The sequence below is a fragment of the Panthera uncia genome, chromosome D1, assembly GCF_023721935.1.
Source record: "Panthera uncia isolate 11264 chromosome D1, Puncia_PCG_1.0, whole genome shotgun sequence".
NCBI lineage: Eukaryota > Metazoa > Chordata > Mammalia > Carnivora > Felidae > Panthera > Panthera uncia.
In genome coordinates, this window is record NC_064808.1 from 94,205,788 (window position 1) to 94,217,655 (window position 11,868).

The following is an 11,868-nucleotide window of genomic DNA, read 5'->3' on the forward strand; positions in this document are numbered from 1 at the left end:
CTGGTATCAGCCTGTGAGACTTACCCCAAACCTGACAGGAAACAGCTCACAGTGAGGAGACAGAAAAAGAGACGCCCCGGGGCCAACCCAGTGTCCCCCCTCCATTCCCACTGTTTTCCTCTGTTTCTTCTGTCCCTCCCCAGCTGTCTGCCTGACTCTTATCTACCCCTCTGCCTGTTTTTTTTTTTTAACGTTTATTTATTTTTGAGACAGAGAGAGACAGAGCACGAATGGGGGAGGGTCAGAGAGAGGGAGACACAGAATCTGAAACAGGCTCCAGGCTCTGAGCTGTCAGCACAGAGCCCGACGCGGGGCTCGAACTCATGGACCTCGAGATCGTGACCTGAGCCGAAGTCGGCCGCTTAACCGACTGAGCCATCCCGGCGCCCACCCCCTGCCTGTTTTTGACCCAGGAGTGGGAGGACCCCCCTTGGCTGGGGTGTCCCCAGCTCTGGTGACCTCATCCCTGCTCAAGCGTTCATGTTCCTGGAGAGAGATGGCTCTAGAAAGTACAAAGAGCTGAGACCCAGGCCGACCCGAATCATGGCTTACACCTGGGTCACCGGAGTGGCAAGCTGGGCCGGGTCGGGGGCCACATTGCCTGTGGACCTGAATGCGGGACCCTACTTTTTATGCTCTTATTCTCCCTCCTTTCCCCACCCAAAATGCTCCAGTAAATCAATCGAGGGGGAGTCTCTGAGGGCCCAGGACTGGAAATTCTCAGGGGAAGCGCTGTATGTGAAGAAGCAGCAGGACACAGAATTACTGGGAGGGAATAAAATAAAACTCAGGAGAGACCAAATGTCCACCCAGAGGATCCTGAACCGAGAGACCCTAGAGAGGGACCCTCCCTCACAGACCCTGTGGCAGAGCCCACACTGAAAGACCCCACAAGGATGACCTCAGACTGAAAAGCCCAAGAAGACCCAGCAAGGAGAGCCCTCGAATGGAGACCCAGTCAGAGAGATCCACAGGAAGTCCCAAACTGAGAGATCTCTTTGGGGTGCCACTAAAGGGGGACCAGATACCGCTGAGTGGCCAAGACTGAGAAAGTCATAGGGCAGTGCAGACAGACTAAAGAAGTGGGCTGGGGAGGGGTAAGTGTGGACAGGTGAATCAGGTAACCCACCCATGGTAGATGGGGACCCCACCTTGGGTTTAGCTCAATCTCCCCTTTTGTGTTTGGAACCCCTGCCTCCAGGAGGTGAGTGAGGGAAGGGTCAGCCTGGAGCTTCCTCCAAGGCCAAGGTGTTGGGGGGGCTTGGCCCTCTCCCGGTTGGCCACACAGCTCTCCTCTCTCCGCCAGATCCCTGCTGGGTCCTAGCTGTCCCACTTCCTCGCCCTTCCCCCAGAGCAGGAACCTCCGGGAGACAATGAGGTGGAAAACCCCTAGGAAGTCTCTGATCTTGGCCCTACAGAACTTCCGGCTGAGGGCCCACCTTTCTGAGGTCTTGCTCCCATTCCAGCCTGAGGCTTCTTGGTAGGAAGTAAAGCGGGGAGGACAGAGGATCTGCCCCCCAGGGGTCCCAGCTCCATGTTCCGTGCCACGGGGTCTGGAAACTGACTTCCTCCAGATATTGGATGACACCCAGTTGGATGTTTCCTTTGGCCTCACCTGGCCCTTCCTGACATGTCCTAGCACCTGGGGATCCACTCGGAGTCCACATCTCCCCGGCAGGCTGCCTTTTTCATTCAGCCCCGCCAAGACCAAGTCTGGGGAACTGCGGACCCTGGGTCTCCTCACGTACCTGCTGCTGCCTGTTTTTAGGACTGGTAGGTCCCAGGAAGGGCCAAAGCCTCCAGACTGCTCTGCTCCTTGGGGTAGGTCAGGAAATGTACCTGTCCTCACTCTTCCTCTCTACTCCTCCAGAAAGGAGGAGTGGTACAAAATTCCCATCAGCAGGCCGGAAAGCCTAAGTCAAGGTCACGTGGTGCTGCCCTCTCTGAGAGGCAAATCGGCGACTTGAAATGACCAAATCCGGTTTGGCCTTCTTCACCTTGAGTCTGGTCTTCCACTCAAACCCTCCGACCTCCAGAGAGCCCACCCCAACGCCAAGCCCAGCGGCTCAGGATGAAGCAGCTCCTGCCCTAGCCTGCCTGTGGAAGGACGGACCAGCAGGGTGAACGGAGGGGCCCTGCCTCACGCCATGCCCCCATGCCATACGCGTAGGGGAAACTGACTCCCGGAGAAGCATCTGCACCTCCTAGGTTCCCTGCCCGGAGCAAAGCGGGGCTTGGAAGCACCCATCCAACAGGTCCGTGTGGCTGGCTGCTCTTCCTCCGGGGTGCCGCAGAGCTCCTAACCAGCCCCTGCACCCAGATTCTCCAGCACCACCATGCACTGGGCCTATAATACTGCCAAGAGCCACAGAGCGAGTGGGTGGGCACGCCTTCACACATGGGGTCTGCTCCACCTCCTGCCCCCACACCCCTGAGGACAGCAGACTCACCTCTGATACACAGGGACACAGGCTTCCACAAGCCCTAATCGATACGTGTGTGGCATGGCACCCGCCCCAGGTGTGCCCCTGTAAGTGCCAGGCCCCCCTCACCTCTCCTAGCGACCCCCCCTCCCCAGACCTTCCAAATGCCCACTTTGCCTCCACTTCCCATAAACGCCTGAGACACAAAACACGTAACGTGTGGATACAAGTACTCTCCTCCCTTACGCACTCCCAGGCCCACACCCCTGGCTGACTGAGTGAGCCATCCTTCTGCAATCAGTGAGCAGGGCAACTTCAGCCAGACTATAACAGCTCAGCACACACAAGTCCCACACATCTGCCAGTCTCCAGACTGGAGGCCTCAGAAGCCCTCCCGGCCCTTACTGCCCCCCCCCCCCCCCCCCCCCCCCCCCCCCCCTTTTCCCGGGGCCCCCCCCCCCCCCCAACCCCATCCAAATACCCGCACCGGCCCCTGGCTGACCCGCTATCCACACTGCCCTCTCCTGGCCGCTGGGGAGTAAGACCCCCGAGACCGGTGCCCCTCTCCTTCGCCCCCGCTGCCCTTCGCGGACACCTGTCGGCGCTCACTCCCTCCGCCCCTCACCTGGGTGCATGGGTTCCAGATTCACCATCCTGCCCCAGGCGGGGCCAAAGCCAGCGCCCCCCCAGGCCCCTCGCGTCTGCCCCGGCCGGGCCCACTGGGAAGCCAGGGTCTCCTTCCTCCCGCCCCCGGCCGCCGCCGCGGTGGAAGCCGCTGCCGGGGCCGTCGCCGCCGCTGTCGCGCGCTCCGCTGCTCCCGCCCGGGCAGCGTTCGACACGGCCGGGATCGCCACACGCCCCAGGTGAGCACGCGGCGCGGCGCGGGGCGGGGGCCGCCGGCCACGCCCCCCCTGGCAGGGCCCCCGCGCCTGGCCCCGGGCCCATGCAAACCGGTGATTTGCATCCGAGGAGCCGGGGGGCCCCGGGGAGGCGGCCGGGGGCTGCTGGCGGGGCGGGTCCCGACCCTGCGGAACACCTGTCTGCCCTAACCCGGCCTGGCAGCCTCTCCCTACCGCGCCCGCAGAGACCCAGACTCCTGGTCCCCCTTTTTAGGAACCCCTGAGGGATTATCCGGCCGGGGCCGGAGCTGGAGCTTCCGTCTGGACGCACTCCCCAAGGGTAAGCGCTGCAAGGAGTCGAGAGCCTTTAGAGAAGCCGCGGGGGACGTTCTGGAAACAATCTGGCTTTGGACTCCTCTCAAGCGCTCACCAGCTGTGTGACAAGAGACCGGACTCTTCCCCTTCCTGCACTCTTTTCACTCATCTGTAAACCCCCGGCGGGTGCCTATCAGAGCTCGCAGCTATCTGGTTGGAGTTTCACAGGTGGCCGAGCGCACCTAGCCCCCCCAGTACATCCTCACAACATCCTGGGAGCTAGATGGGGCCCAGCTTCTTAGTCCGTTTTCCGGCGCAGACACCGCCCCTTGCCTGCCCTCCAGGTCCGCGGTCGTCGTGAGGTTCTCGAAGAAGATGATGAGAAAATTATTTACCAGCGTCAGGGGTATGGGGACAGCCACCTGCCTCATCTACAGAGCTGGGAGGTGACTTGTCAAAGGCATACACATCCCTAGTGATGGAGCCTGGCTCAGTCAGGTCTCTGGACTCCCATTCCAATGCTCTTTGTAAGCGCCCATCATGGACTTACCATCTGAGGTCCCCCCATATTTATCCTCTGTTCTTTAGGTCCCAGGAGGTGGCACCAAGGCCAAGGAACCATGTGCCTATAAACCTAGAAAGCCACGAGCACAGGACCTTGCCTTCCTTTCCAGACTGGTGTCCCTACCAACCTACCTTGACCCTAGTCTCAAGGACTATTTCCTGCTCGCAGAACACGTCCGGAGCTTTTCTGCCTCTCTGCCTTGTCTAAGGTGTTCTTTCCAGATGGTATGTTACCCGCCACCAACCCCAATGATCCCTATTACAATATCCAGCATTTATTGAGCTTTGACTAGGTGCCAGGCCCTGAGCTAACCAACACTTTAAAGGCCTCCAATCTCGTCTAGTCCTCATAACAGCTCATAAATGGGGCTGTTATTATTTCCATTTAGCAGGTGGGTAAAGTGAGGCTGAGAGGGTAGAACCTGCCCAGTGTTGCACAGCCAGTAAGTATCAGGGCTCCTGTTCTGAGCACTGTATGCCTTACTCCCTCTGCACAGTTCAAATGCCGCCTCCTTTTTCTGATGGTGGAAGTGATCTGATCTTTTACTAAATTAGCATAACGCTTCAATGTTCTTCATAGCCCTTGCGGTGGGTTCTGGGGGGCTTTTCCTATCCTACCTCCCGGTTGTTAACTGACCGGCTGCCCCACAGCACTGAGCACAGTGCCCGTTACACACAGGCTTCAGGGAGAGCCCAGTGGCTGCCACAGTGGCCCCGGAGAAACAGGAAGTCCCAATTAGTACCTGTTGAGGTTCACACAAACCACCCTACCCCAGTTACATCGTCTTCTCTTCTTCCCACCCTTGGTAAGAGGGAAGAGGACCATCTTCCCCTTTTCTCTGGCTGGGGTAAGAGATCGGTACAGGCTTCTTGGAGGCCTCCTGAGCCCAGGGACCACCCCCTTAGGACACCTCTAACCTGTCCCTTCCTTCCCTTCTCCCTCCTTTCCCGTCCCCCCTCCACCTCAGGTGTGGCTCCTTCACCTGATGGCCACTTCTTATCTACAACAGTTTTTCACCTGCCGTCATGCTAGAAAAATGCCTGCACATGGTTTATATCCCCCCCCCCCACCCGTGTGCCTGAGATTTCCATTTGTCAGTTTGCATAGCATTTGTGTGGCTGGGCACACGGCGGGTCTGATTCTCTGACCACCGCGTCTGGGACCTGTTTCTCTTTTCCCGTGCAGTTACCTTTCTTTTCTGGGCTTTGGTGTTCCAGAAGCCAGAGGGGCATGTGTCTAATGATTTCTGAGGGCCTTCTAGCTCCAGCAGGCCAGGATTCTGGGGCCCTGGGGTTGAGATGGGGGTGGAGCTCTTGGGGACGGGGCCCATTGGGGCAGAGGTGGGACCTTGGAGGTTCACAGTTGGAAGCACAGCTTGGGATTGCAGACCTGGGGTGGGAGGAAGGGAGGAGGAGACCTGGGGAGAGGGTGACAGACATTACCTCACCTTCATGCATTCAATAAATATTGACTGAGTGCTTCCTATCTGCCAGGAAAGGTGTGACATGCTAGGCATGTCCTTTCTTATTTACCAAGTACAACTTCAGAAGGAAGATACGATTTTTAGGCTCCTTTTATAGATGAGGTTCAGGGAGGCTAATGCAGCTAGTAGATGGCAGAGTTAGGATTTAGAACGGATCTGCCTGACTGCAGTGCTGGCGCTTTTAGTCCTACCCTCCAGTGTCTGGTCAAGGCTCCCCTCCTCTTAGATCCTGTCACTTGAGGTGGAAGGAGTCTGGATTCTCATGCATACGAGGAAGCCAGGTCAACCGGGGGAAGGACTTGCTCAAGGTCACACAGCAAGTGGGCAAGTCAGCACAGCAGAGACCCTTCCATTCTCCCTGTTCCTCCTTCATGTGGTCTTCCTGGGTCTTAGAAGGTTGGGTGGGTTTGGGGCATGAGAGTAGGGGGCAAAGGCCAGAGTTGGACAATCTCTATTCCTTCCCTCTCTGACTTGCTTGATGATCGTTTCAATTAGATGAACTGAATGGGAATGCAGAAAGAAAACAAAATGAAACAAACAAACAAACAAAAAACCGTGTCCCTCCCTCTTTTCCCAGAACTCAGAATCTCCACGAAACCAACTTTTTGGGTTCTGGGCAGATGGGAGATGATGGGGAAGGTGCCAACCGCCTGGGCCTAATACTCCACGGCTCTGTTTGGCCTGGGAGAGGAAAAGCTGTGGGGAAGGGAAGAGGGATTGGAGGTTGCCCGGAGGTTAGAAAGGAACAGAGGAAAGAAAGGGAAAAAGAAGCAAGGGCAGGAAATTTCATTGCCTTTGGACATCAAAAGAGTCGTATGCAAATTAGATGCAAATTAAATACAAATGAGCACTCCCGGCTTCCCTTACCTCCCCCCTCTTTCTCAATAGCTAGAGGGCTTTTTCAGCGACAGGCCAAAACCTGAGTCTAGCATACTGTAGTCCCCAAACTCTGATCAACTCTGACCCCACCCCAGGTCCTCCTGGTCTTCCTGAGGTGACATCCGATCCCCTCGGCTGCACCTCTGGGAAGTCACACCAGGTCCCTAGGCCCCATTTCTACTGGAGCATGCCCTCAGCTTCTTGTGCTTCAAGGACAGAAAGGGGAGTCCAGCCTCCCCTTTCAGACACATTGCTGGAGGTGCCGTCACCCGCGTAGAGAAGGTGCCTGGGGGAGGGAGGTGGGCCCCCGGCCCCTGTTCTCCACCTCAGCCAAGAGAAGTGGCCTTTTTTGGCTGTGGGCCCTGTTGCTCCCTCTCATTTCCTGTCATGTCAGCTGGATTGAGTTGTCAGGGCTGGGAGAAGGGTGGAGAGCGAGGCGTCCTGGAAGGCCACCAAACAACAAGTCCCTTCTAGCTCCTTCTGTCTGCCAGATGGGCTGTAGGGCCCAGAGCGTGGGGGTGCAGGGTGGGGGTCAGCTCCCTGCCTTGGGGCAACCACAGGGAATGGATCCAAGTTCAGGCTTCCCCAAAGAGCAGATGGAAGGAGCGTAGAGGCCAGGAAGAACTTGCGGGCCTCTTTTAAACTCACACCTCCGAGGCAACCTGATGGCACCGTTGCCAAGAATGGGGGTGGAGGGGGTAAGGTGACAGAGTGAGAGAGGTGCTCTGGGAACCGGGATAAAGCAGAGTGGGCCAGAGAGGACACGGGAGTCAGGACACCGAGCTATTCCCTGCCTCTGATATTCCTAATGCAGATTCGCCAGCCCTGGACACCCGCTTCACCCTGTACCCAGCCTTGGCTCACCTCTAGAGGGAGCACACACAAGCCCAGGGCCCACGTTGCACTTGAAGGTTCCAAAAAACAGACAATTATAATATGGATTTGATTTGAAAACAAAACTCTGCCTTCTTTTCGATCTTGGGGACCACACCGGGCCTGGGTCTGGCCACTCTGATCTCACCTTCAAAAGAACCCTGCCTCAGTCCTTCCCTGCCTCAGTCCTTTCCTGCCTCAGTCCTTTCCTGACTCAGAACAGGTAAGCCTCCGGGTCCACCTGCGCGCTCAGGGCAAGTCTAAGGCCAGCGCGCCCTCTTGTGGTGATGGGGGGGGGTGCGTGTGACTTTAACCTGAGCCCCGCTACCAGCAAGACTGGAGAGATCTCCCCGCGGTCCCGAGGAGAGTGCCCATCCGTGGCTGGGGCAATTTCAGGTGAATTGCCCCCATTCCAGACAAGGTGGAGATACTGAATTTGGTTTCAGCGTGATGTTGAGGCTTTGGTCCCTGCTCCCCACCAAAGGCCGGACTTTCCCGTGGAACCCCAGTTGGAGTCAGCCGGCCTTAGCCCAATCAGTTGTAGTGACGGGAGTCCCTGGTCTTGTCGGGTGGCCGTCCTGTTTCAGGGCAGCTCTGCTGGCTAAAATGTCCTACCTCCCATACTGCCCTCTGGAGCTGCTGAGCTATGTGTAATCCTACGCGCCGACGCATAGGTCAGTGGCCATTCGCCCATTCATCCGTTCGGAATGCGTATTGAGTCCACACTGGAGCTGTGGGTTAAGCTAGGAGCTGGAAATGTAATGGAGACCAGACACTGTCCCCGTCCTCAGGAAGCTCAGCCTGGTGATGCGTGTGGAGCAGGGAACAGGCAAGTCCCTCCTACCGGGGCACATGCTCTCACAGAAAAATGGAGGGTGCGACGGGGGTCTGCTGCAGGGCATGACCTACCGGACTCTGGGGGCCGGGCACCAGGAAAAGCTTCTTGGAGGAACAGAGATCAGAGCTGGGACCTCCAGCAAAGAGGAAGGAAGTGGGAACAGGAGGAAGCAGTACACGGAGAGGAAACAGTAGCATTCCCCCGGAGGGTGCATGGGGCGTTGGAGTCCCCAGGAGGGTGCATGGGATGTTGGAGTCCCCAGGAGGGTGCATGGGACGTTGGAGTCCCCAGGAGGGTGCATGGGACATTGGAGTCCCCAGGAGGGTGCATGGGACATTGGAGTCCCTCAAGCAGGGCACCTGGGTGGCTCAGTTGGTTGACCGTTGGACATCTGCTCCGGTCATGATCTTGCAGGTCATGGGTTTGAGTCCCACATCAGGCTCACTGCTGTCAGCACAGAGCCCGCTTCGGATCCTCTGTCCCCAACCTCCCCCCACCTCCCGACCCCCGTCCCTCTCCTGCTCGTGCTTGCTCACTCTCAAAAATAAACATTAAAAAAATTAAAAAAAAAAAACTCTCAGGGCTGATGGGAAGAAGGCAGGAGAGAGAAGCTGAAGAGAGCGAGGGGATAGTGTCTCCTAAGAGAAGGGGGAAGGGCTGGGATTCAGAGCCCTGGGGTTGGTTGGGAGGGGGCACCTCCCCCACCATCAAGGGAGGAGGGGGTCCGGAGAGGCATGTGGGCGTGTGGGCCGGGTAGACACGTGGCATCTGTTTCTGCTTCCCCTGGTGTAGGGGAGGGGGGTGCCATGAGTGTAGTGTCACTTCATCCTGCCTGTCACTGCTGAAGAGTCAGGACGCTGCCTCAGCAGGACACACAGCTGGAACCCGGGCCCAGGCGGTGAGATGGCCACCACAGGGGATGTGGATACGACACCGAGGTAGCTTGTGACCCGCCTTCTTTCCCTCGCTGGACTTGAAAGCCCCCTTGTGAGGTCGGGATCTTCTCCAAGGAGAAGGTGCGCACGGAGTCCCTGTCGTGCGAGCCTGTGTTTTCCAGCCCACTTTTGCCTTCTTCCTTCCCACTCTCCATTCCTCTGGGGCCCCAGCAGGGGCAGGAAAACAGAATTGACTCAACACGGAGTGCCTTTAATGAAAGTATGGCTTATTTACAGAGGTGGGAGCGGGATTAAGGTAACCGGAGGGCCAGTGACACGGAGAGGCTACGGAGGAAGTGGCAGGAAGAGGAAATAGTGGTCTAGGGGCCCAAGGAGGTCTGGTGCTTGGAGAAAGGAAGCCAATGCAGAGGTGTGGTCTGGAAGCAGCAAGGGGTGGGGATAGATGCCTGGAATTCTCTCTCATCCTGCCCTCTGATCTCTGATGCTCCTCACTGGCCGAGCCAGAGGTGAAGGAACCCAGGGGAGGCAGATCCCCAGGTTGGTATCCTGGGGCACAGAGCAGGGCAGAGGAGGGTAGAGAGGAAATGGGGTGGGGGCAGGGGAGGGAAACAGGAACAACCAGCCGTTACCTGGCTACAGTCAATAGTTGATGTCTGAGAGTAATCCCTAGAATGCTTTACTGTTTCTCAAGGTCAAAATGGCAAACACCATATCATGATATCCAGTGACAGCAGGTGCGATGGTTAATTTTATGTGTCAGGTCGGCTAGGTATTACGGTGCCTGGTCTAACACTAGGCCAGATGCTGCTGTGATGGTATTATTGTAGATGTGATTAACCTCTACAATCTACTGGCTTTAGAGATTACCCTTGATAATGTGGGCGGGCCTCATCCAATCAGGTGAAGGTCTTAAGAGCAAACAGTGAGGTTTCCAGAAGAAGCAACTCTGCTTCAAGACTATAACAGAAATCCCGTCTGAATTTCCGGACAGGTGACTTGCCGTACAGATTTCAGACTCGAGACTGCAACATCATCTTTTGTCTAAGCTGCCTGCTGCCAGCATTTTGGATTTTGCCAGACCCCACAATCACATGAGCTCATTCCTTACTAGAAATTGCTCTCTCTCTCTCTCTCTGTATCCTATTGGCTCTCTTTCTCTGAAGAACCCCACCCGATGCAGCAGGAATGTGGGGAAAAGGGCCTCTCATACACCTGCTGGTGAGGGTGCAAATTTGGACAACTGCATCTGGAGGGCCATCTGGCAGCCTCTACCAAACACTGGGCTTTGTGGTGCTCCATTTTTACCATTTCTCTACAGCATGGCTTGTTAAGAAAAGTCGTGGACAATTCAATTGTCCACCAGTCGCCCAACACCTAACGATCCCGGGTAGAACGCCAGCCAGCATTTACCCACTGATTGCCGGGTCAGGAAGCCCTTAGAGAGGGCCACCTCCTAGCAGATGAGGAGCTGGGGCTTGCAATGGGGGTGACCCACCCCAGAATGCACAGAGCTGGGACTAGGTCGGTACCCACATTCCTCCCAGGTAGGCATGGTCACCCTCGACCTTTGCTTCTTGGGAGCGGTCCTGGCCCCCGCTTTTTGCCAGACTTCTCCGTGGCTCCACCCACCACATCTGAGGTTCGGCGAAGACAAGCCTTCCCTTGACTAAGATTGCAGGGAGAGGAACCCGAAGTAAACCCACAGAAAACCCAGCAAGACCCAGTCCAGGCTGGGGTCACCCTTCCCCGGGGGAACTTGACACAGTGTTTATCTTCTCTGGCTTGAAGAGGCTCCACCAAGGCCTAGGCTCCTGGCCTCCCACCCAGGGCCTTGCTTACCTTGACAAAAGGGACCCATCAGGAGGCCTGTTCCCGCCAGCTCTAGTTGAAGAGGACCTGTGGGCACCGCCCCCTCCCCCCCATGTATTCGGTGATTGCTGTTGCAGGACTGGCCCCAGTGGGTGCTGAGTACCTCGTGCCTCTCCCCTCCCCGCTGCCCCGAGGTTCCAGCTGGCCAATCTGATAACCCATTTAGGTTAGTAGGTATGCCTGGGGCAAGGAGGCTGAGGGGCAAGGAGGCCCAACTGGCTGTCTGACCCGGTCGAGCCACATAATTGTATTGGTGAGCCGCGTCCACGAAGTGTCACAGAATTGCTACAAGGAGCCAGTGAGCTCATTTATGGGAAGTCACTTTGTAAACTCTAACGGGCCAGAGAAAGGAGCGCTCGTTGTAGGTGTGTTACGTTTTTACACGTGCACAAAGGCCTCCTGAGGAAAATAAGGCCTGATCTGCGTGTTTCTCAAATAGCTGACCCTGGCAATGGGCTGAGCTCCCAAGGGATTCTGATGCCACACAGGTGGCAGGCAGTGGTGGCACCTGACAGAGCTGGGCTGGGAGGCTGGGAGGATCGTTTGGAATGAGGGGTAGCATGGACTTGGCCTGAGTATGGGGTCAGCCCAAAGTCTCAGGGAATCTTAATTTTCATCCCCATGTCCTAATACCAAAGAAGGGGCCCCAGGCAGAATGGAGTGTAATGAGTGTGCAGACGCCCCCTCATTGCTTGGGACAGACAGGCTTGGAGGTGTGAGTCACTCCCAAGGAAGATCAGGAAAGCACTCTTTAGGGGCGCCTGGGTGGCTCAGTCAGTTAAGCACCCAACTTCGGCTCAGGTCATGATCTCGCGGTTCGTGAGTTCGAGCCCCGCGTCGGGCTCTGTGCTGACAGTTCAGAGCCTGGAGCCTGCTTCGGATTCTATG